Below are 22,841 nucleotides of genomic sequence, written 5' to 3'. Positions count from 1 at the left end.
TTGAAAATTCAATTTTATGAATATTTATAAATATTTGCAAGCAAAAGGAAAAAAATTAAGGTTTAGGTTTAGCTTACTTATTTAATCTTAACTTTTTTGCTTGATTTACCATTAAATTATTAGTACTTTTGCTCATAGCATTACAGGGAATCCATTTTTTTTATATTCTTATAGGTTAGCCTTTTAACTAAAATAAAAGGTGGTTTCAAGTATTTTTTTTTAAATTTATTTCAAAACAATATTTAGAAATATGTATGAAAGATAAATTTGAAATAATTTTACTTTCAATTAAAATTATAAATTAAAAATAATTTAAAAACTATCAATTAAATTTGTCAAGAATATTTGTCAAGAATAAAGTTTATTATAAAAATTAAATATATGATTAATAAAGGTAAATTCAAAAATTACCGTTACATTCTTTGGGAAGTACTTAGTGAACCAAATGTGATAATATAACTTTCTTGTAATTTTAATCAATATCTTTCGATGTATATCCAAGGGTGAGCTAGAATTTTTCTTTTAGGAGGGCAAATTAAACTGTAATTTTTACACAGTAAAAATACAATTTCATCAATTTAATAGCCTATATATTTATAATTTTAAAAGATTAAATTAAATTTTTATCATTTTTAGGGGATAAAGTGTAATTTTACCTTTATTAATTTAAAATTTTAAAAGGTCTAAATGATAAAATTTTTATTTTAGGAGGTTGAGGCCCCTGCCAATCCCCTAGGTACGCCCTGTATATATCAAATGTTATAAAGTAACATTCTCGATAATCACATTTTTAATAGTCACATTTTAAATAATCACATTTCTTTAAAATTATAACATGAGACAACACTAAACACTAACTAAAATTATTGTAAAATAAAAGAAAGATAGAAATCATATTTGATCGTGGTTGGATTCGATATATCATATGTTGATACAAACAAAATTACACTTAAAAATCATCTTTGTATTATCTTCCCATTTTAAAGAGACAATAATTAAGAATTATTATGTTTAATTTTTCTTGTCGAGTACTGAAACAGGAAACACTGCCTTTTAGTGTTTTCTTCTTTACGAGAGTTCGAGATACGGGTCCCAGCCTTCTTTTGTTTTATCCATCGAAAGAACTACCTTGGGCAGTTTAGTTATTTTGAACTAAAAAACACTAACTGCCTTTAATGCCATTAAAAAACTAATAAGTGTAATATAGTTGCACAAACACAACAAATAAAAAGTCACCAAATGTTGGCGAATAATTGGCAAATGACGATTTGCAAGTCATAAATATTTCTTTTTTAATTTACTCGAAATTTTAATAATATAATAGTTAAAGAGGGGTTTGGTTCGCTGAATCTTAAATTACGTTCCATAATAGAATTATGTAAAGTTTGAAGTGTAATTTAATATTATCTTATTTGATTCATTCGACCAAAAAATAGATTTAGGTGTTGGGTTAATACAATGTAAAATTATCTAAAAGTAATTTTTACTATATTATCTTTAATATAAAATTTTATAAGATTACCTAAAAAAGTTTAATCAAACAATGATTTATTATACATTATTCTTTAACACGCTTACAATTGCATAATTATCTATAACTTAAAATATGTAAGGGCTAGTTTAGTATTATTTTTGAAAAGTGCTTTTAAAAAGTGATAGTGAAAAAGTGATTTTGAGAAGTATTTCTCAAAAGTTTGGTTTAAAATTTGCATGTTTTAGTATTGCTATCAAAAAGTACTTTTAAGAAATAAAATTTTTATTTTAGACATAATATTATAAAGTAACAAATATCCATCTAAATCATGTTCAAATTAGTTAATATTATTATATTTTAGTAAGAATAAAAAAATGTTAAAAAATAAAGAAAGTAAAGAACAAAGAAAATATGGGAAGCAATAGAGAATATATTTTATTGATCAATGGGATGATTACAATGCTTCTTCAAAGTCTCTATTTATTGGCATAAAAAATATAAATGAAGTAGAGATTTAATTTTAATTACCATTAAAATTTAAAGTGCATCAAAACTTATCTCGATCTTGATGGACATTCACTTAATAAGATGTTCATAACAAAAAAATATTATAACTTGTTTTTAATATTTTAATATATGAAATTAAATATTTTTAAGTAACAAATATTAATTATTTATAAAATTTAATAAGAATATATAAACTATAACCATTAAGTATTTGTAATTAGATATTAATAGGTTTGTATTTGTAACGCTCTGATTTATTTAATCCTGTTTTTACAAGTTTTGTCATGAATTAATACTTGTTCCAGTGATTAGGGGTTGTTAATTGTATTTGAAGACTTGGGTTTAAGTCTTGGCGTGAGCAAAAAAGAGTTTTGTTTTTGCAATTTCAGTCAAGGGTGTATGGGTGGAGTTGGTTTGAAAGTCAAACACTGGGTAGTTATTATTAAGTTGAGGGATAGGGTTGTTAGAGGACTTTATTTTATTTTAATTTTAGTTTATCTGATTTTTCTTCTTTTTCCCAACAAAATCCACATTCAAATTTTCTTTTCTTTCCTAACAATTTCACGTGAATTTCCCAAAACCCATTATTCACACTGCCAAATCCTATTTGCTAATTCATTCCTTTATGTTCATTGATTTTGCTTTTTTCATTCTTCAATCTCTATCTTTAATTTAATGTTTTTATTCTTGAGTTAAGTTCCTGGAATATTTGAGTTACTCTTTCGACCTTTAAGTTTTATTTTCATTTTGGAGTGGTGATCGCAAGTTTTCGACGGGTAAGGTTGAAATTTCGGGTGTGTTGGGCTTTAGGGGTAATTTTGAGGTTTGTTGTAGAATTGGTTCTATTATCTTTTTCTCTTTTGTATTTTTCTCTTATTGTGTTCTTGGGTTTGTTGACAGCAAAGGATTGTGAGGATCAAAATTCCCTCCGTGTGGAGTAGTAGTGTTAGAAATTGTTTTGGAAGTTCAGGTAAGTGTTCGAATCGCTTGGAGTTTTCGTTGTGGGTAAGTGAATTATTTGGTTAATGGGGGAAAACGTGGCTAATTGGGACAGTTATTTTCGATTTTTAAGTATTGGTGGTCGCGTAGTTGCTTCCGTATCAAAATCGAACTAGGTGTGTAACGAAAACGTGATAAAACGGTGATCGACGAAAGCTGAAAATAAGGCCTGTCGACACCACCTGGTCGTGTGAGAAGCTGTGGTGTGGGTCACATGGGCATGTAGGCGTTGTGCCAGGCTATGTGTGCCACACAAGCAAGACCATTTTAGACATGTGAGCCCCAATTTTAGAACTTTTTCCTAGGATCGTACATGTAATCTCGATTGACTGTGGGCCTTCCCTAGGGTCAGTATGTGTGGGATAAGCCTTAAAGCAAGAAACCTACTGCAACGCCCTAATAAATTTATTTTTGTATCAGTTAATTTTGATTCAAATGTATATCTGTTTCAGTGGTTAAGTGTTTTGGGTGTGTATGAGGTCTAAGGTTCAAGTCTTACCTTTAGCAAATTTTGTTATTTTTCTAATCCTAACCTTACCCTTGTTGAGTGGGTTTATATTAAACTGTTTGTTAATTCATATTAAAACGAGTCTGTTGGTTCGAGTGGTAAGGGGGTTGTTATGTTGAAGGTCCTGTGTTTGAACCCCTACGTGAGCGAGTGTTTTTATTTTTGCTTCGGTTATTTGAGAATGTTTGGGTGGAGTTAGAATTCTAAAGTGGTTAAGGTTTAGTGGGATAAAGAGGGTTGTGATTTAGTGGGATATTGTCAAAATATTAATTTTTATTTTTATTTTGTTTTTTTCTGCCTCCTGCCGAAATTCCTGTTCATTTTTTACGTTCTTCTCCAAATTTTCCTTTTCCAAACTTTTCTTTTTGATTTTTTCCTTTTTTTTATTTCTATTCACTATTTTGTTTTTCAAATCACTGGGTTTGGGTGCTTTAGACTCAGTTTAGTCTGTAGTAGGTAAGTCTTCTTAAAGTTTTAGGCTAATAAGAACCGATTTCGAGTTTTTGTAATGTGGTGATTTCTTGTATAGGTGTTGCTCAAGGGGATCAAAACGTGTTTTCTAGCGTGTAGCATGTTCGGGCTATCGTATCCATTTTGGTAAGTGATCAAACCTTCGTTTGAAGTAGTTTTTCAAGTATGTCATTTGGGGTTTTAGATAGATTGGCTTCGACAATTGAAAATGGTCGAGTTTCTGGTGTTGTTCTTAGGTTTCAGGAGTCTCGAGATTATTTTGCAGCAAAAAGTGAACCAAGTGTGTACCCAAAACACAGAAAATCAAACTTTGGTAAAAGCCGAAAGACTATTTTGTTGACGCCACACGGGCGTTGGCTGGCCATGTGCGAGACACGGTCGTAGGGTCGATAAAGGCATGACAATACGCAAGATATGTCTGTGTGGCGGTTTGAGTGTGGTTGTGTGGGCCATACGGACGTGTGGGTCCACACGGGCATGTGGGCCCATAATTTTGAAATTTTTCCTAGGGTCGCACGGGTTGTTTAAATAGACTGTGGGCCTATCGTAAGGTTGGTAAGGGCTAACCAAATCCTAGTTTGTGTGATCCGATATTCACTCTGAGTAGGACACTATGCATGACTGATTATTCTGCTACTTATATATATTTGATATTTGAATGCGAGCATGTCAAACATGATATTTCTGTATCTGTATACTGTTTCAATATTTTGTATCTGCATTTGGAGTGGGGTTTGTACATGTGGAGGAAGTGATCTGTATGGCAACATTTCGCCTATATTCTGGCAGCTTGACTACATATGATTTGTAATGTTTCACATTGACACTATATTGTGTGTAAGGATGGGTGAGTGTTTTTAACCCCGCATGGTGTGATGTGATGGTCAGAGATGGTATGTAAAAGATGGGGGTAGGACTCACTGTATCTGTTCTGTTTATCTGTCATCTGTATCTGTATCCATATCTATAAAAGACTTTAGTCTGAGTCTGAATCTGAATTTGACCATGTATGTGAAATATGTTTGTAATGCATGTCTATTTCTGTTGGGTTACACACTGAGTTTTCGAAAAATCACATTTGTTTGTCTATTCTTTTAAGGTAATCCACAACCTTAGGCGGACCAGTGCGACGGAGTCTCACAGTGACCACGAGATCATAAACTGACTTTAAATATTGGTTTTAATTAAATTAACGACTGTTTCTGGGAGTTTTGTATTTATTGGACTCTCCGAACTGTTGATTTTTAACTTGGTTTTGGATACATTTTTATTCTTTTATTGCGATGTCTGACTGAAATTTTGGTTTTACAAAAAAAAAATATTTTTCTGAAAATACGAGTTGGATTTCCAAAATATAACAATTTTAAGACTTCCGTTGTAAATTATGATTCAGCAAGTAAATTAATTAAATAACGTTTTCAATAAAAGTTATAATAATGACAATGTGGTTACAAAGTTTCAATGAATTTGCACTGTTTTTTAAAACCCCTTTATTGTACCATTACCAGATTTGGCTATAATGTCTAGGCTGGGTTTGGGGTGTTACATTTAGTGGTATCAGAGTCAAGTTTGCAAAACTCGAGCTGTAAATTTTGGGTTCTAAAATTGTGTTTTAAAAAGAATTGATTTTCATATAATTTGGATAATTTGAGAAAGTATGTGGTATACCGAGTTTCCGGTGCTAATTCTATAAGTAGTTCTAAATTTAGATAGAATACTCTGAAAACACTATAGATAGAATTTTTTAAAACTGTACTGAGTTAGTTAGAGATTGAAACCTCAGAAAACATTTCTGAACTTCTGATAATTTATGCATAAAATATTTGCTAATAAATACTGGAACTAATACATAAAATTTTATAATGTAGATAAAATTTGAAATCTACAATAAGCACTTGTGGGACTTGTGGACATGGTATTCGTGGCCGTGATAGAGGCCGTAGAGGGGCCCGAGCTGAGGCTTCCTCTCTAGGCAGTATGCCAAATTTAGATACGAATGAGACACCAGTTTCGCCTGCTACTGAGACTGGATCTAAAAGCCATTCGGATGGGGACGACGCATTGTCCCAAGCCATGTTGAGGGTATTGGAGAGGGTCGCTAGTCCCAATTTTGGATTTAGGGGCCGTGGTTCGGTAACTGAATGACTCCGAGTAGTGGTCGGTGGCCATTGAGAGGATCATGAACGATATAGATTGTACTTCCTAGCAGAAACTTAAGGGTGTAGCCTCCTTGCTTAGCAATGAGGCATATTAGTAGTGGTTATCGGTTGAGGAGGGTACTTAGCTGGATTGTCTGAAATGAGATTTCTTTAAGACTGCTTTCCAATAGAAGTATGTGGGGGCGAGCTATATGGATGCTCATAGGCGTGGGTTCATGAATCTTACGTAAGGTGATAAATTTGTGGCTGAGTATGAAGTCGAGTTTCTGAAGTTGAGTCACTACGCTCGAGGCATGATAGCTTTTTAGTATGAAAAGTGCGTCCGCTTTGAGAACGATTTGAGTGATAATTTGAGGGTACTGATTACTCCTTAAAGGGAATGAAAGTTCACAGTTTTGATTGATAAAGTAAGGATCGTTGAAGAGGTTAAGCGTGTGGAGCACCAAAGTAGGGACCGTGTGAGAGGAAAGAATAAGAGGGAGTCGGGGCCCTCCAGTTCTGTTCAGAGGCCTAAGAAAAAGGCCAAACCCGATAGGCCGTTTAGAGTAGGGGTTCTTGTGGCTCCTACTAGGATTCAACCTTGTGGAGATTGTGGTAGACGCTATTCGGATGAGTGTTGGAGGAGGTTGAGGGTTTGTCTGAGGTGTTGGTCTTTAGAGCATCATATTTAGGAATGTCCACAATAGGCAGATCAGATGCAAGCTTCAGGACCGGGTTCTGTACAGCCTCAGAGGGCAGTTCAGCAACCACTTAGGGGCCATGGACCGACTAGAGGTGGTAATGGTATGGGACGAGGGTAGAGAACATCGGCCAGAAGTGCTAGTTAGATGGAGGCAAGGTAGCCTGCCCTAGTTTACGGTGCCCGATGTTGAGAGGATAAAGTTGCTCCTGATGTTATCATCAGTATGTTCTTTACTTTTTATGTACATTATACTGCTCTAATAGACATAGGTTCAACACACTCCTATGTAGCTAGTACTGTTTCTGAAAACATGAGAATTTCTATTAAGAACACTTCTAGTAAGATTACTGTACTGAGTCTGTTGGGGCAGTTTGTTCGGGTTAGTAAACTTTATAGGAATGTTCTGTTAGAGGTACAAGGGGAAGTATTTCTGGAAAATTTGATGGAGTTACTGTTTGGGGAGTTCGATTTGGTTCTGGGTAAGGATTGATTGGTTGAACCCCGAGTCGTTTGGATTGCATGACTAAGAGGGTCATTCTGAGGACTAAAAATGATAAAGAAGTGGTTGTGATCGGTAAACATTGAGATTACCTGTCCAATGTGATCTCCGCTCTTGTGGCTGAAAAGTTAGTTCGAAAAGGGTATGAGACATAGCTTACGTCAGTGTTTCTATTTCTAGGAACTCTTCGGTCTAGGATATAAGAACAGTGAGGGATTTTTTGAATGTCTTTCTTGAGGAGTTGTCAAGTTTACCTCTGAATCGAGAAGTTAAGTTCGACATTGAGCTTCTTCTGGGTACAACTCCGGTGTCTATCACTTCATACTGTATGGCGTCGAAAAAGCTTGCAGAGCTTAAGGCTCAACTTCAAGAAATTCTAGATCGTGTTTTCATCCACCTAGTATGTCTCCGTGGGAGGTCACCAATTCTATTTATGAAGAAAAATAATGGCACCATGAGGATGTGTATCGATTATCGACAGTTGAATAAACTGACCGTGAATAATAAGTATCCACTTCCGAAGATCGATGATTTGTTTGATCAGTTTCGAGGGGCTTTAGTGTTTTTGAAGATTGATCTTCGTTCTGGGTATCATCAGTTGAGAGTTAAAAAAGTGGATGTTCATAAGACTGCATTTAAGACTCGTTATGGATATTATGAGTTTCTAGTTATGCCTTTTGGTCTGATGAATGCTCTAGCTGCATTCATGGATTTGATGAACCGAGTCTTTCAGCCATATTTGGATCAATTCGTCATGATCTTTATCGACGATATTTTGTTTACTCTAAGACTGAGGATGAGTATGTTGAGCATCTTATAGTAGTGCTCCAGATACTCTAAGAGAAACAGCTCTACGCTAAGTTGAGTAAGTGTGAGTTCTGGTTGCGAGAGGTGGCTTTTTTGGGGTACGTAGTTTCTACTGAAAGAATCTGAGTTGATCTTAGAAACACTGAGACGGTGCGTGATTAGAAACAGCTCAAGAACGTATCTGAGATCCACAGTTTTCTTGGTCTTGTGAGTTATTATCTGCGATTTGTTGAGGGGTTCTCTCTGATTGCAGCTCTTTTGACTAAGCTTCTGCGCAAGGGTGTTTCTTTTGTCTAGACTGATGTGCAACAATCAAGCTTTGAGAAGCTCAAGTTTGTTCTGACTCAGGCTCTAGTTCTGACACAGCCTGAATCTGGTAAAGAGTTTGTGATCTTCAGCGATGCATAACACGTCAGTTTGGGATGTATATTGATGCAAGATGGTAAGGTTGTAGCTTATATGTCCTGTCAGCTTAAGACACACAAAGGGAATTATCCAACGTATGATCTCGAGTTGGCTGTTGAGGTTTTTACGTTGAAGATCTAGAGGCATTATCTGTACAGTTAGAGGTGTATCATCTACACCGATCACAAGAGCCTCAAGTACGTCCTTACTCAAAATGAGATGAATCTTAGACAGCATCGATGGATTAAGCTGCTCAAAGATTATGACTACACGATAGAGTATCATCCTGGTAAGGCTAATGTTGTGGTCGATGCTCTTAGTCGTAGAGCGATGACTGATTTGAGGGCGATGTTCATAGTCTATTTGATTATGGGCGTCTGTTAGCCGAGTTACAAGTTACGCCGACTTGGATTGATCATATTCGAGATAAGCAATTAGGGGATGAGTCTCTAGGTCTGCGGTTTCATCAGATTGAGAGTGGCAGTACTTCAGATTTTGGGTTGAATAAAGATGGAGTTCTGTGTCTCCGAGGTCAGATTTGTGTGCCGAATGATTTTGATTTGAGGCAGTCAATTTTGAGAGAGACACATAGTAGCTCTTATGCTATACATCCTGGTGGTAACAAGATGTATCACAATCTTCGTGAGTTGTACTGGTATCCGAGTTTGAAGTGTGAGGTTACGAATTTCTTTACTTGTTGTCTAACGTGCCAGCAAGTTAAGGCTGAGTAAAAGTTGCATTCGGGTTGTTAGAACCCGTTAAGATTCCCTTATGAAAATGAGAATGAGTAACGATGGACTTCGTTAATGGGTTGTTTTTGACACCCACTAAAAAGGATTTTGTTTGGGTCATTGTAGATCGATTATCCACTACTCTCTGCAGAAGCTAGCGAAGCTCTATATCTTCGAAATCGTAAAACTGCATGGGGTTTCTATTTTGATAATTTCTGATAGAGATCCTCGCTTCACTTCTTGGTTCTAGAAGAATTTGCACGAGGCTCTGGGTTTGAGATTGGACTTCAGTACTGCGTTCCATCCTCAGACCGATGGTCAATTTGAAAGGGTGATTCAGATACTAAAGGATATACTTTAGAGTTCTGTAATAAATTTCTGAGGTAGTTGGGAGGATTATCTATTGCTACCTGAGTTCGCCTACAATAACAATTTCCAGTCTAGTATCCAGATAGCACCTTACGAGGCTCTATATGGTTGTAAGTGTCGTACTCTGCTATGTTGGACTAAGTTGGGTGAGCGTCGGGTTTTGGGTCATGAATTGGTTTCTGAGACTGAAGACAAGGTTAGATTGATTCGGGATAGTCTAAAGGTGACTTCTGATATACAGAAGTCTTATACAGATCTGAATAGGAGAGATATTGAGTACTCTATGGGTGACTTCATTTTTTTAAGGTTTCTCCGTGGAAAAAAGTTCTGAGATTCGATCGTAAGGGCAAGTTGAGCCCTATGTTCATTGGGCCGTATCAGATTCTGAAGTGTGTGGAACCGATCGCTTATTAGTTGGAGCTACTTTCAGAGTTAGACCGTATTCACGATGTGTTTCACATTTTAATGTTGAGGCGGTATCGGTCTGATCCATTTCACGTTGTTTCTGTTGAGGAGATTGAAATTAAACCAGATTTGACTTTTGAGGAGGAGCCAGTTCAGGTTTTGGATAATGATTTTAAGGTTCTAAGGAGGAAGTCCGTTCCGTTGGTAAAGGTTATGTGGCGGAATCATGGCATCGAGGAATCCACGTAGGAACCTAAGGACTCGATGCGTCAGCAATATCCTTATCTGTTCTGATCAGGTAAATTTCAAGGTTGAAATTTCTTTTAAGGGGTAAAGTTGTAACGCCCTGATAAGTTTATTTCTATATCTGTGAATTCTGATACAAATGTTTATCTATTTCAGTGGTTAAGTGTTCTGAGTGTGTATGAGGCCTTAGGTTCAAGTCCTACCTTTAGCAAATTTTGTTATATTTTTTATCCTAACCTTACCCTTGTTGAGTGAGTTTGTATTAAACTGTTTGTTAATTCATATCAAAATGAGCCTGCTAGTTCGAGTGGTAAGAGGGTTGTTATGTTGAAGGTCTTGTGTTCGAACCCCTGTATGAGCAAGAGAGTTTATTTTTTCTCCGATTGTCTGAGAGTGTTTGGGTGGAATTAAAATTCTAAAGTGGTTAAGGTTTAATGGGATAATGGGGGTTGTGATTTAGTGGGATATTGTCAAAATATTAATTTTTATTTTATTTTTCTCTCTCCTACCGAGATTCCTATTCATTTTTTTACGTTCTTCTCCAAATTTTCCTCTTCCAAACTTTTCTTTTTGATTTCTTCCTTTTTTTTATTTTTGTTCACTATTTTATCTTTCAAATCACTGCTTTGGGTGCTATAGACTCTATTCGGTCTGTAGTAAGAAAGTCTTCTTGAAGTTTTGGGATAATGAAAAATGATTTCGGGTTTGGTAATGTGGTAATTTCTTGTATAGGTGTTGCTTAAGGGGGTCAAAACGCGTTTTCTAGCATGTAGCGTGTTTAGGCTATCGTATCCATTTTGGTAAATGATCGAACCTTCTTTTGAAGTGCTTCTCAAGTATGTCATTTGGGGTTTTAGATAGGTTGGCTTCGATAATTGAAATTGATCGGGTTTTTAGTGTTGTTCTTAGGTTTCAAGAGTCTTGGGATTATTTTGCTACGAAAAAAAATCAAGTGTGTACCCGAAACGCAGAAAATTGAACTTTGAAAAAGCTGAAAGACTATTCTGTCAACGCCACATGGGCATGTGGCTGGTCGTGTGGTTGGCTATGTGCAAGACACGACTGTGGGGTCGACGAAGGCATGGTCATACGCATGACACAACGGCGGTGGCTTGAGTCTGGTCGTGTGGCCCACACGGCAAGGCCAATCTAGACGTATGGGTCCATAATTCTGAAATTTTTCCTAGGGTCACACGGGTCGTTTCGATCGAATGTGAGCCTATCGTAGTGTTGGTAAAGGCTAACCAAACCCTAGTTTATATGATCTGATATTCTGTTTAAGTAGGACACTGATATGCATGTCTGATTATTTTGCTACTTATATATATATATGATATCTGAATGCGAGCAAGTTAAGCATGATATTCCTGTATCTGTATATTGTTTTTGTATTTTATATCTGTATTTGGGGTGAAGTTTGTATATGTGAAGAAAATGATCTGTATGGCAACATTTCGCCTATATTCTGGCAGTTTGACTGCATATTATCTGTATTGTGTCGCATCGACATTATATAGGGTATAAGGATAGGTTGGTGTTTTTAACCCCATATGGTGTGATGGGATGGTCAGAGATGGTGTATAGTGGATGAGGGTAGGACTCACTGTATCTGTTCTGTTTATCTGCTATCTGTATTTGTAAAGGACTTTAGTCTGAGTCTGATCATGTATGTGATATCTATTTGTAATGCATGTCTATTTCTATTGGGTTACATACTGAGTTTTCGAAAACTCAGGTTTGTTTGTCTGTTCTGTTAAGGTAATCCACAAACTTAGGTAGACCGGTGTGACAGGGTCTTACAATGACCACGAGATTGTAAACTGACCTTAAATATTGGTTTTAATTAAATTAACGACTGTTTATGGGAGTTTTGTATTTATTGGACTCTCCAGACTGTTGATTTTTAACTTGGTTTTGGATGTATTTTTATTCTTTTATTACGATGTCTGACTAAAATTTTGGTTTTACGAAAACAAATATTTTTCTAAAAATACGAGTTTGATTTCAAAAATATAATGATTTTAAGACTTCCATTATAAATTATGATTCGGCAAGTAAATTAATTAAATAACATTTTCAATAAAAGTTATAATAATGATGATATGGTTTCAAAGCTTTAATGAATTTGTATTGTTTTTTAAAACCCCTTTATTGTACCATTATCAGATTCGGTTATAACGTCTAGGCCGGGTTTGGGGTGTTACATTTAGTAGTATCAGAGCCAGGTTTGTAAAATTTTAGCTGTAAATTTTGGGTTCCAAAATTGTATTTTAAAAAGAAGGGATTTTCAAATAATTTGAATAATTTGAGAAAGTATGTGGTACACGGAGTCTCAGGTGCAGATTCTATAAGTAATTCTAAACTTAGATATAATACTCCGAAAACACTGTAGATAGAACTTTTTGAAACTGTACTGAGTTAGCTAAAGACTAAAACGTCATAAAATATTTTTGAACTTCTGATAATTTATGCATAAAATATTTGTTAATAAATACTGGAACTGATACATAAAATTTTATAATGTAGATAAAATTTGAAATCTACGATGAGCGCTCGTGGAACTCGTGGCCGTGGTAGAAGCCATAGAGGGGCTCGAGTTGAGTCTTCCTCTTTGGGTAGTATTTCTAAATTTAGATACGAGTAAGACACCTGTTTCGCCTGCTATTGAGACTAGGTCTCAAAGATATTCAGCTGGGGACGACGCACTGTCCCAAGCCATGTTGAAGGTATTGGAGTGGATCGTTGGACCCCATTCTAGACCTGGGGGCCATGGGTCGGTAACTGAACGACTTTGGTCTAATGATTCCGAGCTATTTTGCATGTTGGTGTGTAGAGGATGGGGGTAAGGTTTTGCATGTTTGTATCTGTAATAGCCCGCTTTCAGTAAAATCAGAACAGTGGTTTCGGGACTACAAATCTGAAGTCAAAAAATTTATATTATTATATGGTCTACAGTATGATAGAAATACCGTATAAAAATTTCGTTAAGAAATTTTGTCATTTACATACCTAATTTAATGAAAAGGAGTAAATTACATTAAGTGCAAAAGTTGAGTTCTAATAGCTAACGGTATTAAATAGCTATAGAATTTTAAATTGGAGGTCCTTATATAGTAAATAGACCATTAAAATGCTTAGTGGTTAAGCATGAATAGTCATCATTGGAAATTTCATGAAACATTAAGGTTAATTTTAGAAATTATCAATTAAAGTGTTATGAAATAATAATAATAAAAACTATTATCATCATCTACAACCAAATAAAAAAAAACTAGCCATGGAAGCTTGAGATATTAGCAAGCTTGTTTTGCTTAATTAGGTATGTATTTTTGTCCCGTTTTTAATGATTTTTATGTTTTCGAGATCGTAATAACTTAATCTAGCTAACTCGGGGATTAATTTTCAAAACTGTTAAAGTATTAGGGTTTTTCCATTGATGAGTATGCTTGAATTTTGAAGTTTTATGATAGAAAATGAAAGGTTGTTGTTAGATAAACAACTTTTGTAAAGAGAATTTTAATGAAACTATCAATTAGGGATTAAATTGAAAAAAAAGATAAATTTATGGTAAAATTGTGAAATTGTGAATTATCTGCTATTAAAATTTATAAAAATTGACTAGGCTTGAGTAAGAATTAAATTGCATAAAAGTCATTTTTCGAGCCTAGGGACTAAATTGTAAGAAATTAAAAGTATATGGGTAAAATAGTAATTTTTCCAAAATTTGTGTTCGACTAAATCTAATATGAATTATATTGAATTGAGTTAAATTCATTCGTATAGATCCGGTTAGACCTAGTACGGAGTTAGATCGAGGCAAAGGAAAAATATCGGATTAGTCGCCTTTATATCTACATAAACTCATTGAGGTAAGTTCGTGTAATTAAATTGTACATTTATATGTGTTAAATTGATTTATTGTTTGTAAATTGTACAATAGCCATAAATAAAAACCGGTTGTATATTCAACGATTACTGAGTCTCGTTTGAACCTTATGAAATTCGTAGGATACAAATGACATGTCATAGGGTTATCGATTTGGTTGGGATCTTGCATGTGTTGTGGACACACCACAGCTCGTATGAGCTTCTCGATATATAGCTCGTATGAGCTTCTTGTTATTTAGCTCGCATGAGCTTCCCGTTATTTAGCTCGCATGAGCTTCCAGTTATTCAGCTCGAATGAGCTTTCCGTTTACAGCTCGTGTAAGCATACATGAATATGAATTGACGGATTACAGTTTAGTACACCTCGTGTGTACTACCCGTGTATCCAATGATATTTTAAATGGTTCAACAGGCACAGTTATGTTATGAAATCATGAGTTTGATATGAACTATTACCAGTATATACATGAAATACATAAAATTTGATTATTTGATGAATTCCACCGTGTGTGTTGGATTTTATGTGTGATTTTCATGGCTAATATGTTGGTGATAATGTGTTTAGGCTTTTGGCCAAATTGATTGAGATGTGCTATGTTTACTTACTTATTTTGTGGAAATATGGTAAGTTAAATTCTGTATTATACAAACTTACTAAGCTTAAATGCTTACTCGATGTTATTTTCCATGTTTTATAGTAATTCGGAAGCTCATTTGGGTTGGAAACTGATCAGAGCTATTTCACATTATACATCGGCTCTTTTGGTACTTTCAGTAAATTAATTTCGGTTATAATGGCATGTATAGGATGTTTTGGCCAATGTTGGTATAGAAATGTTTTGTTGAGGCAAGCTATTTGAATGTCTTGTGTTTGATATATTTTGATGTGTTTATATATGTGGCCTTAACATATTTAATGTGTGTTTGATATGGTTGAATAATGGAAAACTTATAGGTATATTGATGATTGGTTTGAAATAGTATATTTGGTACAATTATGCATGTATGCATTTGGTTATCTAGGTAAGCATGGATATTTGGTTGACATGTTATTAATTTTTCATTTGAGGTGCCTAAGGGCATATTGGTTGTATGGTGTGATAATACATGTTTAAGACTTGATTTTAACTTGATTTGAATGCTTTGTTATGGCTTGTTGATATGAAGTTGTTGTGTTTAGGTTGGTACCAAATTGGGTGAGAAATGTGGCTTGGAAATGGTCTATTTTTGTTTGCACGGGCAAATACACGGGCGTGTGTCTCAGCCGTGTGTAACACACGACCAGGTGACATAGTCGTGTGTCCCCTGCATCTTTTAAATTACGCAAGTTAGTATACTCACACGGGCGTGTGGTTTGACCATGTGACCCAAGTCAGAGAATTACACAGCCATGGACACAGGCTAGGACAAGACTGTGTCCCTATTTCGAATGCCCACACGGCCTAGGACACGGGCATGTCTCCTAGCCATGTTAGTCACATGGCCTGGCCACACTGTCGAGTGTCCCTTGCAACTTTGAAAAATTTCAATGTTTTTCGCAAATTTTTTTGAGTACCCGATCTAGACCCGACTTGTTTCTAACGTGTATTTTGGGCCTCGAGGGTTCATATAAGAGACAATATGTTTGATTTCGATTGATTTCTGACATGAATGCTATTTTATATGTAATGTTTGATTAATTGATCTATAAACTTCAGTAATGCTCCGAAACCCTATTCTGGAAATAGATATGGGTTAGGGGTGTTACAGTATCTGTAAAATTCTGATTCCGTAAAAGGTTTACATTTGTTTATGTTTTGTATGAGGTTGAATCTGAATTTCTCTTTATATACGTTTTACATACTGAGTTTCAAATCTTACTCTCTGTTTGTTTGTTCTATCCAGGTAACCCTTAGATTTAGGCGGATCCGTGTGACGTAAACTCATTGGTGACCACATTTTTGTAAAATTTCACTATTCTAAAATTAGTTTAAACTTTTCTGGTTTTTGAGAGTTTTGTAATTTTGGGACACTCCGGACTTTTTGGGACTGTTTTTGGTTTTGGATTTTAATTTGGTTTTCTAAGTGTAACAACTTATTAAATGGTATTTCTAAAAACGACAGCTTTTCGGAAATAAGGATTTTCAAGAAACAATTTGATTTGCCAAAATATGACATTTTATAGAGGCTCCGCTGCAAAACATTTGGTTTAATAGAAAGGTGTAAACGCGCAACGATTTTAAATCAAATCAGCATATCAATAAGTTTTCCAAACAAATTGAACAAACTAAGTAACAACAGTTACAATAATTTGCGAATAATAAAGAAATTATTTTTAAATTTTCTTCGTAACACTTCTAGATTCAGCTATAACGTCTGGGCCAAGTTGGGGTGTTACAATATTATTTAAAAAAATATTTTTTTATTTTTAATTAATGATTTTAACACATTTATAATTAAGCACTAGAAAAAAAAAGGAAAACACTATGTTGTTGGGAGTAAAAAAGAAATTAAGTACAAAAAATATTTTTGAGAAAAAAAAGTTTAAAAATTTTAACTTCTCACTCTTCTCAAAGGTAAACACTTTTAAAAAACATTGCTAAACACAATTTTATCCCTAACTACTTGCATTTATTAGTATCTCTTCTTTTCCAAGAAAAAAAAATCAATGTATATCTCAATTATATGTGTGAAATTTTTTATCTCACATTTTCTGTTAAGAAATAAATCCTTCAGTATGTAGTATTTTTTTCTTTTTTAAATCTCAAGGTTATCATGGGAATTTAAAATCAACTAAAAATATAAACAAAATTAAAACAAAAGAAAAGAAAACAAGCCAATCAACCAATTAAAAGACAGTCTTTTGCTTAACTTATCCTCAAAATTCTCTACTTCGATTTGATTATATTTATTCTTTTTAATATAATATCTAGAACTATACTCATAATTTCTCTCCAACTTATAAATATAAGGATAATGCGTTTTAATATACTTAAACTCACATTCTCTTACATTAATAACAATGTCTATACTAATCGACTACAATTTATTTTTTTTAAAATGAGTAAATGGTGAATTTCTAAAACATGATTCGACGTGCATCTATAAATGATAGAAATATTAGTCTAGAGATCACAGAAGGAAGAATAAATATTAGGCCCATGTAATTAAGAGCTTACAAAATTGAATAGTTACATGTATTTAGGGCTACATTTTAAACCCGAGATCTAGTGAAGAAAAAAAAACTCAAAAAAATCGAGTCAATTTATCCAAAAATGAAAGAAGGAAAATATTAAAGAAAGAAATCCATAAATTAAAATGGAAAAGTAAGGTAATTTATTCTAAAATTTAGATTCCGTTCAAAATCTTAAATTATTTAGGAAGAGGTTGTAATAAAATTATATCCTATATTACAAGATGATCATAGGATAAGATTATGAATGGTCGAATGTTGAAATTCAAATACGGTAATCTCATTTTAAAATATAATATTAAAGACTGTAATACTACATTCAACGGACCTAACCTACTTAATTGTTAACATTGGTAATTAAATTAACCATTTTTCGGACCAACAATACATTTTGCTAAAATTTCGAATATTCTTTTATATCAGACATTTAAAAAAATGAAATTTCAACCCACTTGTTGAATGGGAAATACATGCTCTTATAAACCAAATTGATTACACCTCGTCTACTTTGGCTAGAGAAGGTCTCACCAAACTGATCATGGCAAGTAATTTCACCCAAATACCATATCTCACTTCGCACGACACTTGCTCCCTACTTTACAAGTGAACCCCATCCGATTGTTTTAGAGCCTACTTAAATAGACTTACGAGAACAAGACACTCCATAAAGGTATCCCGAGAAACCCATAGCCTCCATAATCCCATGCAAAATGAGGATATTTTACAGCCCAATTCACCTCTCAATCTTTTTTTCTTCACCAGTATCTACGACTCTTCGAATAATTATCATCTGAATCATTACTAATCATTACTTTTAATAGAAAAAATATTATTTCAATTATGAGTTAATTAAGCCAATTCAATCATAATTAAAGTACGTTTGTATGGCAGAATTTTAAAAAAAATGATTGAAGGGCATGTCGGGAGTATGGTGATCCATGTGAATGGTGGAGAGATCTTTTTTCTCGTGTTGGTTTTGAATAAGAAAGATCACATGAAAATTAGATTGAAAGCATATCCAAAATGGACAACAGGTATTCTATCCATGAAAAGGGGTAGTACCACCCTTCCACTATCTATGGAATGTTTATCACCAAAATCAACTCATTTAACTTCCATGTGACAAAAGAAGAAGAAGAAACTCCTTTAGCATCTTTTTTCTTTAAATGATTTTCATAAAAATAAAATAATATATGTGTATACATATATTCTGAAAGAACGGAAAATTAAAATGGAGTAGTATTTTTTTAAATTTTTTTTTATTTTGCTTGTTATTGTATGTAGCTTATAGCATATCATTAGCATAGTACTTATTCATAGCTCATGTTAATCAAAATTCAAGAGTAATGTTAACATCAAATTAATCTGTATAACAAAGTTACTTTCCGTTTTGATTACCAATAATATTGTCACCTTTAAAAAATTCATATATTTGTTCTCATGACTATCAAGACTAGACCTATTCCTAAGTTGAGTGATCCATCTTGTCTGTCTTCGATATGATTTCGATAAGGATTTTTCACTTCTATTTGACTTAACTTAATTTCAACTTAAATGATTTTAATCATAAATTTATTTTTTAATATATATTTGATACAATATGTACTTATTACAATACTAAAAAAAAACTAATGAGAATTGCATAAACAAGAATAAACTAAACAATTCTTCTCATTAAGTCTAAGTATGATAATGAGAGAAGAGTTCTTATATACATAAAAACTCAGCTAACAATTGTAAATAACCTCAACTGCTACAACCAACTAAATAAGGTTGCAAAAGATTAACTACATCTGGTTAATAGCTAACATACTAAGTTGTCTATTGTCTATTCTCACATTCTCCTCGTTTCTTGAGGATATTGTATTGAAGCATTTGAAACACAAACTGACTATATCTTCTCCCGAAAAAAAGAGAAGGTCAGTTGTGTTAGAGGTTTTGTAAGTATATCAACAACCTGTTCACTGGAAGGTACATAGTTGATTAATAGTTTCCTAACTAATACACGTTCTCAAACAAAATGGATATCTATCTCCACATGTTTTACTTTAGCATAATGCATCAAATTTGCAGCCATAGGAACAATTGAAGTATTGTCATACCACACTGTTAGAAGGCCAACATAGGAAACTTGATGTTCTTTTAACAACTGTTCAATCAAAAGAAGTTCAGACACACAGTTTGTAATCCTTTTATACTTGACTTCAAAGGTAGATCGAGAGACCACTGCTTGTTTCTTGGAACACCAGGTGATTGGACTATTGCCCAAAAAATAAAAAAATCACTTGTTGATCCCCTTTCTTCAAGACAAAAAGCCCAATCAGCATCAGCAAAGCATTCGAGCTAAAGAGTAGAAGCCCTTCAATATACCCAACCATGACCAACAATACCCTTGAGATAACATAGGATCCTTTGAATAGCATTCTAGTGATTGTGTAACACCCCTTGCCCAATTTGAACTACGGGAGCCACATCTGATGCCTAAGCAACATTAACTAAACATACATACTTTTTTTTTACAAACATACCAAATTATTCTAAATATATTATTATTGATTCATTACATCATATCATATTTCAAATCAGGGTTTATACGACCTTATGGAAGCTCTATTGATAACCTGGAACTCTTAAAGGGCTAAAATGTAACATTTTTAATAAGTTTCAGGTTGATGTCACGACATTATTAGTTCGATGTCACAACTTCCAAGATAGTATACAAGCTTCCTTATTCGAGGACCAAACTATAAAATTTTCCAAACTGTACTAGATGGATGTCACAACCTTGGGGTTCAACATTGCGACTTTAAAGGGTGGCGTCGCGACATCCAATGGGCAGTGTTGTGACTTTAAACAACTACATTCAAAGTGCATTTTGAAGTTAAGAGATAGATCTTCGAACGCCATAGAGATATCTCAACCCAGAAATTCCCAGATCCCATCCAAAAAGTTGTCGCAAGTCTGATGTTTTTCCAAACTTGAAAATTGACAGCTTCAGTGAATAGAATTGAATAATTTTCACCCCATCCATGAATGTATTATTCCCCCTTTCCTTGAAAACATTCTTTGGTAGAATAAGAAAGAATCTTTATCATAGCTGGAATGATTTTATAGAGCTCCTCACAAAGGATCAACAAATTCTTGAATAAATAGAACAAGTCCACTAGACAAATTCAAGTTAGGGTTAGTGAAAACATAATCATTCCTCTCTTTCTTTCCGTTCTCTTTTTCAATGTAAATTGAACTCTCTAATTTTACCTCGTAGGAATTTTCACTCACCAAAATTGGACCATTAAATTGACTTTTATGGCTAAAGGTCTCTTGTCTCTTAGTCTTTTTACTTGAATCATCCTCACTTCCCTTTAACCCCTCACAAAAATTTTGTAAATTGAATTAATCATAATACAACTCTTTAGGAAGATACTTAAGGTCTAAATCATCCAAATTCATAAACTCTAGGAAACAATTCTTACCATCAACTTTTTCCAGTTCATTATCACTATCATCATAGTTCGCACTATTACTATTAACTTATTCGACATCACCTTTGAAACAAGGTGCAGTGTTAAATTTAGACTCAAAAATAGGCATAAAATCACACTTACTGTCTTTACAAAAGGTGTCACTTGAAGTTTCTTGCTCATTTATATCATCATCGTCAATGATAGTAGTAGATAAAGACTCATCAATAGGCTTTGTGTCATACTTACGTTCCTTGCTTGCAAGGATTTTTTCTTAAATGAATATGTTAGACATTGATAACTCTTGAAAAGAGTTATATGTTGTGCCTTTAAACTTAGTTAGTTGCATATTAGGAAATTACATTAAAATGTTTGGACTGTTATTAAATGTTATTACATGTTACTTCTAATTGTTTGCAGGAATGATTTATTTGTTAAGTGGCAGGTGTAGAATGAGGAAAAGAAGTAAAGTAGTGAAGGGTTTTCATGGCAAAAGGTTGGAAAGTTTGCCAACACGAATGTCGTGTCAGTGCTAGGAAGTGACCCAGTCAACACTTAACTGTTATCAGCCCTACTGTATGTGTACCAAAAATCAGCCTAAAAAAGAGGAAAAAAGTCATGGGATCATAAGATCATAAGATCATAAGATGACAGGCCTACTCTAAAGGGAGATGTAAAACCCAAAAAGAAAAATTGAAAAAAGGGTAGACGGTTGAGGGGACAATTGAAAAAAAATCATTGGACGGGAGTAGAGGACAACGGTTGAGAACAAGGTAGAACCATAAGGGAAAAGAAGAAGGCAGTTCCTTTTGGCCACCATTAGATTGGGACGCCAAAGCTGTTGGGTTGGATAGGTGAAAACCATCTTCCTGAAGTTCTTCTTTTACTTATTTATTTGTTATTTTGTGAATTGAATTGAGAAGAATAATGTTTAATGTTATTCTGATTTTGGACGTTATTTTCTAGTCGATAAGTTAATCTCATAGGGTTGGGATTGCTTGATGAAACATTTATTTCCTTTAATGACTAAAGCTTAGATTAGTTTTAATTTACTATTTCATTCAATGATATTTATGAATTTCATGCGTATGATCCCTAGACATAGATGAATGTCCAACATCTTTATGAAATTAATCTAATGCTGACAAGGTTAGGTTAGTTAGATCAAAATTGAATGATATGAGCAAGTATTCGACCGAGTACTTGTAATAGTCTCCAGACATAGAGTAGAGTTCCATACAGAAAGAAAACAAAATAGTGTTGGGTACCATGCTAAAGGCCTATAGACATATATCGCTTAGGCAAGGTAACTTAAAGTCTAGCTCTTGAACAAAGCAGATCACAGTAGAACTATTCTGAGCAATAGAATAAGATTGATTTTGCTGAGGCATTATTGGTTAATGATGGTAGATTCTTAGTAATCCCAACCTTACAAATCAACATCGTAGATCCTTTATCCTTTGCCGTAGCATTTTTGTTTTCACATCCTCAATTGTTCATTTGTTTGTTTTGCACATTTTATACAACATTATTCTTTTAATTGCCACTGCATTGTTACTATTTTTGCCTTAGCATTAATCTCACTTTACTATAATAACTTATCCATTTTATACCTATTCGATCCCTATGGAGACGATCTCACTTACCACTTTATTACTTGATATGACGTGTATACTTGCATAATCTGCATATCATATTCACACGCGATAGACATTTAGAGGCTTTGTGATCATTCGCATTACACCACATGCACTTGCTAGCTCATTCTCTTTTTTTTATCATAAGTCGTTTAAGCTCACAGAAGATATTATGTTTTTTTGTACCAATGCCTTTCTTGACAAGTCTATGAACAATAAAAGGTTGAACGACATTGGAAACATGTCCATGTAGGATTTTTTTTTACAAATATGACATCTATGCTTTGCCCAAACTTTATCATCGTTAGTTTCCATTCGAGCCAAAGTTTGGCTGAAATTTTGTTGAACCACCTTGTGCTTAAGGACTTGGGTTTCCAAAGTGTCAAACTTATTTTCCTAACGCTCTTATACCTCTTTGAAA

Source organism: Gossypium hirsutum, chromosome A08 (assembly GCF_007990345.1).
Source record: "Gossypium hirsutum isolate 1008001.06 chromosome A08, Gossypium_hirsutum_v2.1, whole genome shotgun sequence".
In the NCBI taxonomy this organism is placed as follows: domain Eukaryota; kingdom Viridiplantae; phylum Streptophyta; class Magnoliopsida; order Malvales; family Malvaceae; genus Gossypium; species Gossypium hirsutum.
The sequence above is the reverse complement of the archived record's forward strand: the minus strand, read 5'-3'. Positions refer to the sequence as shown.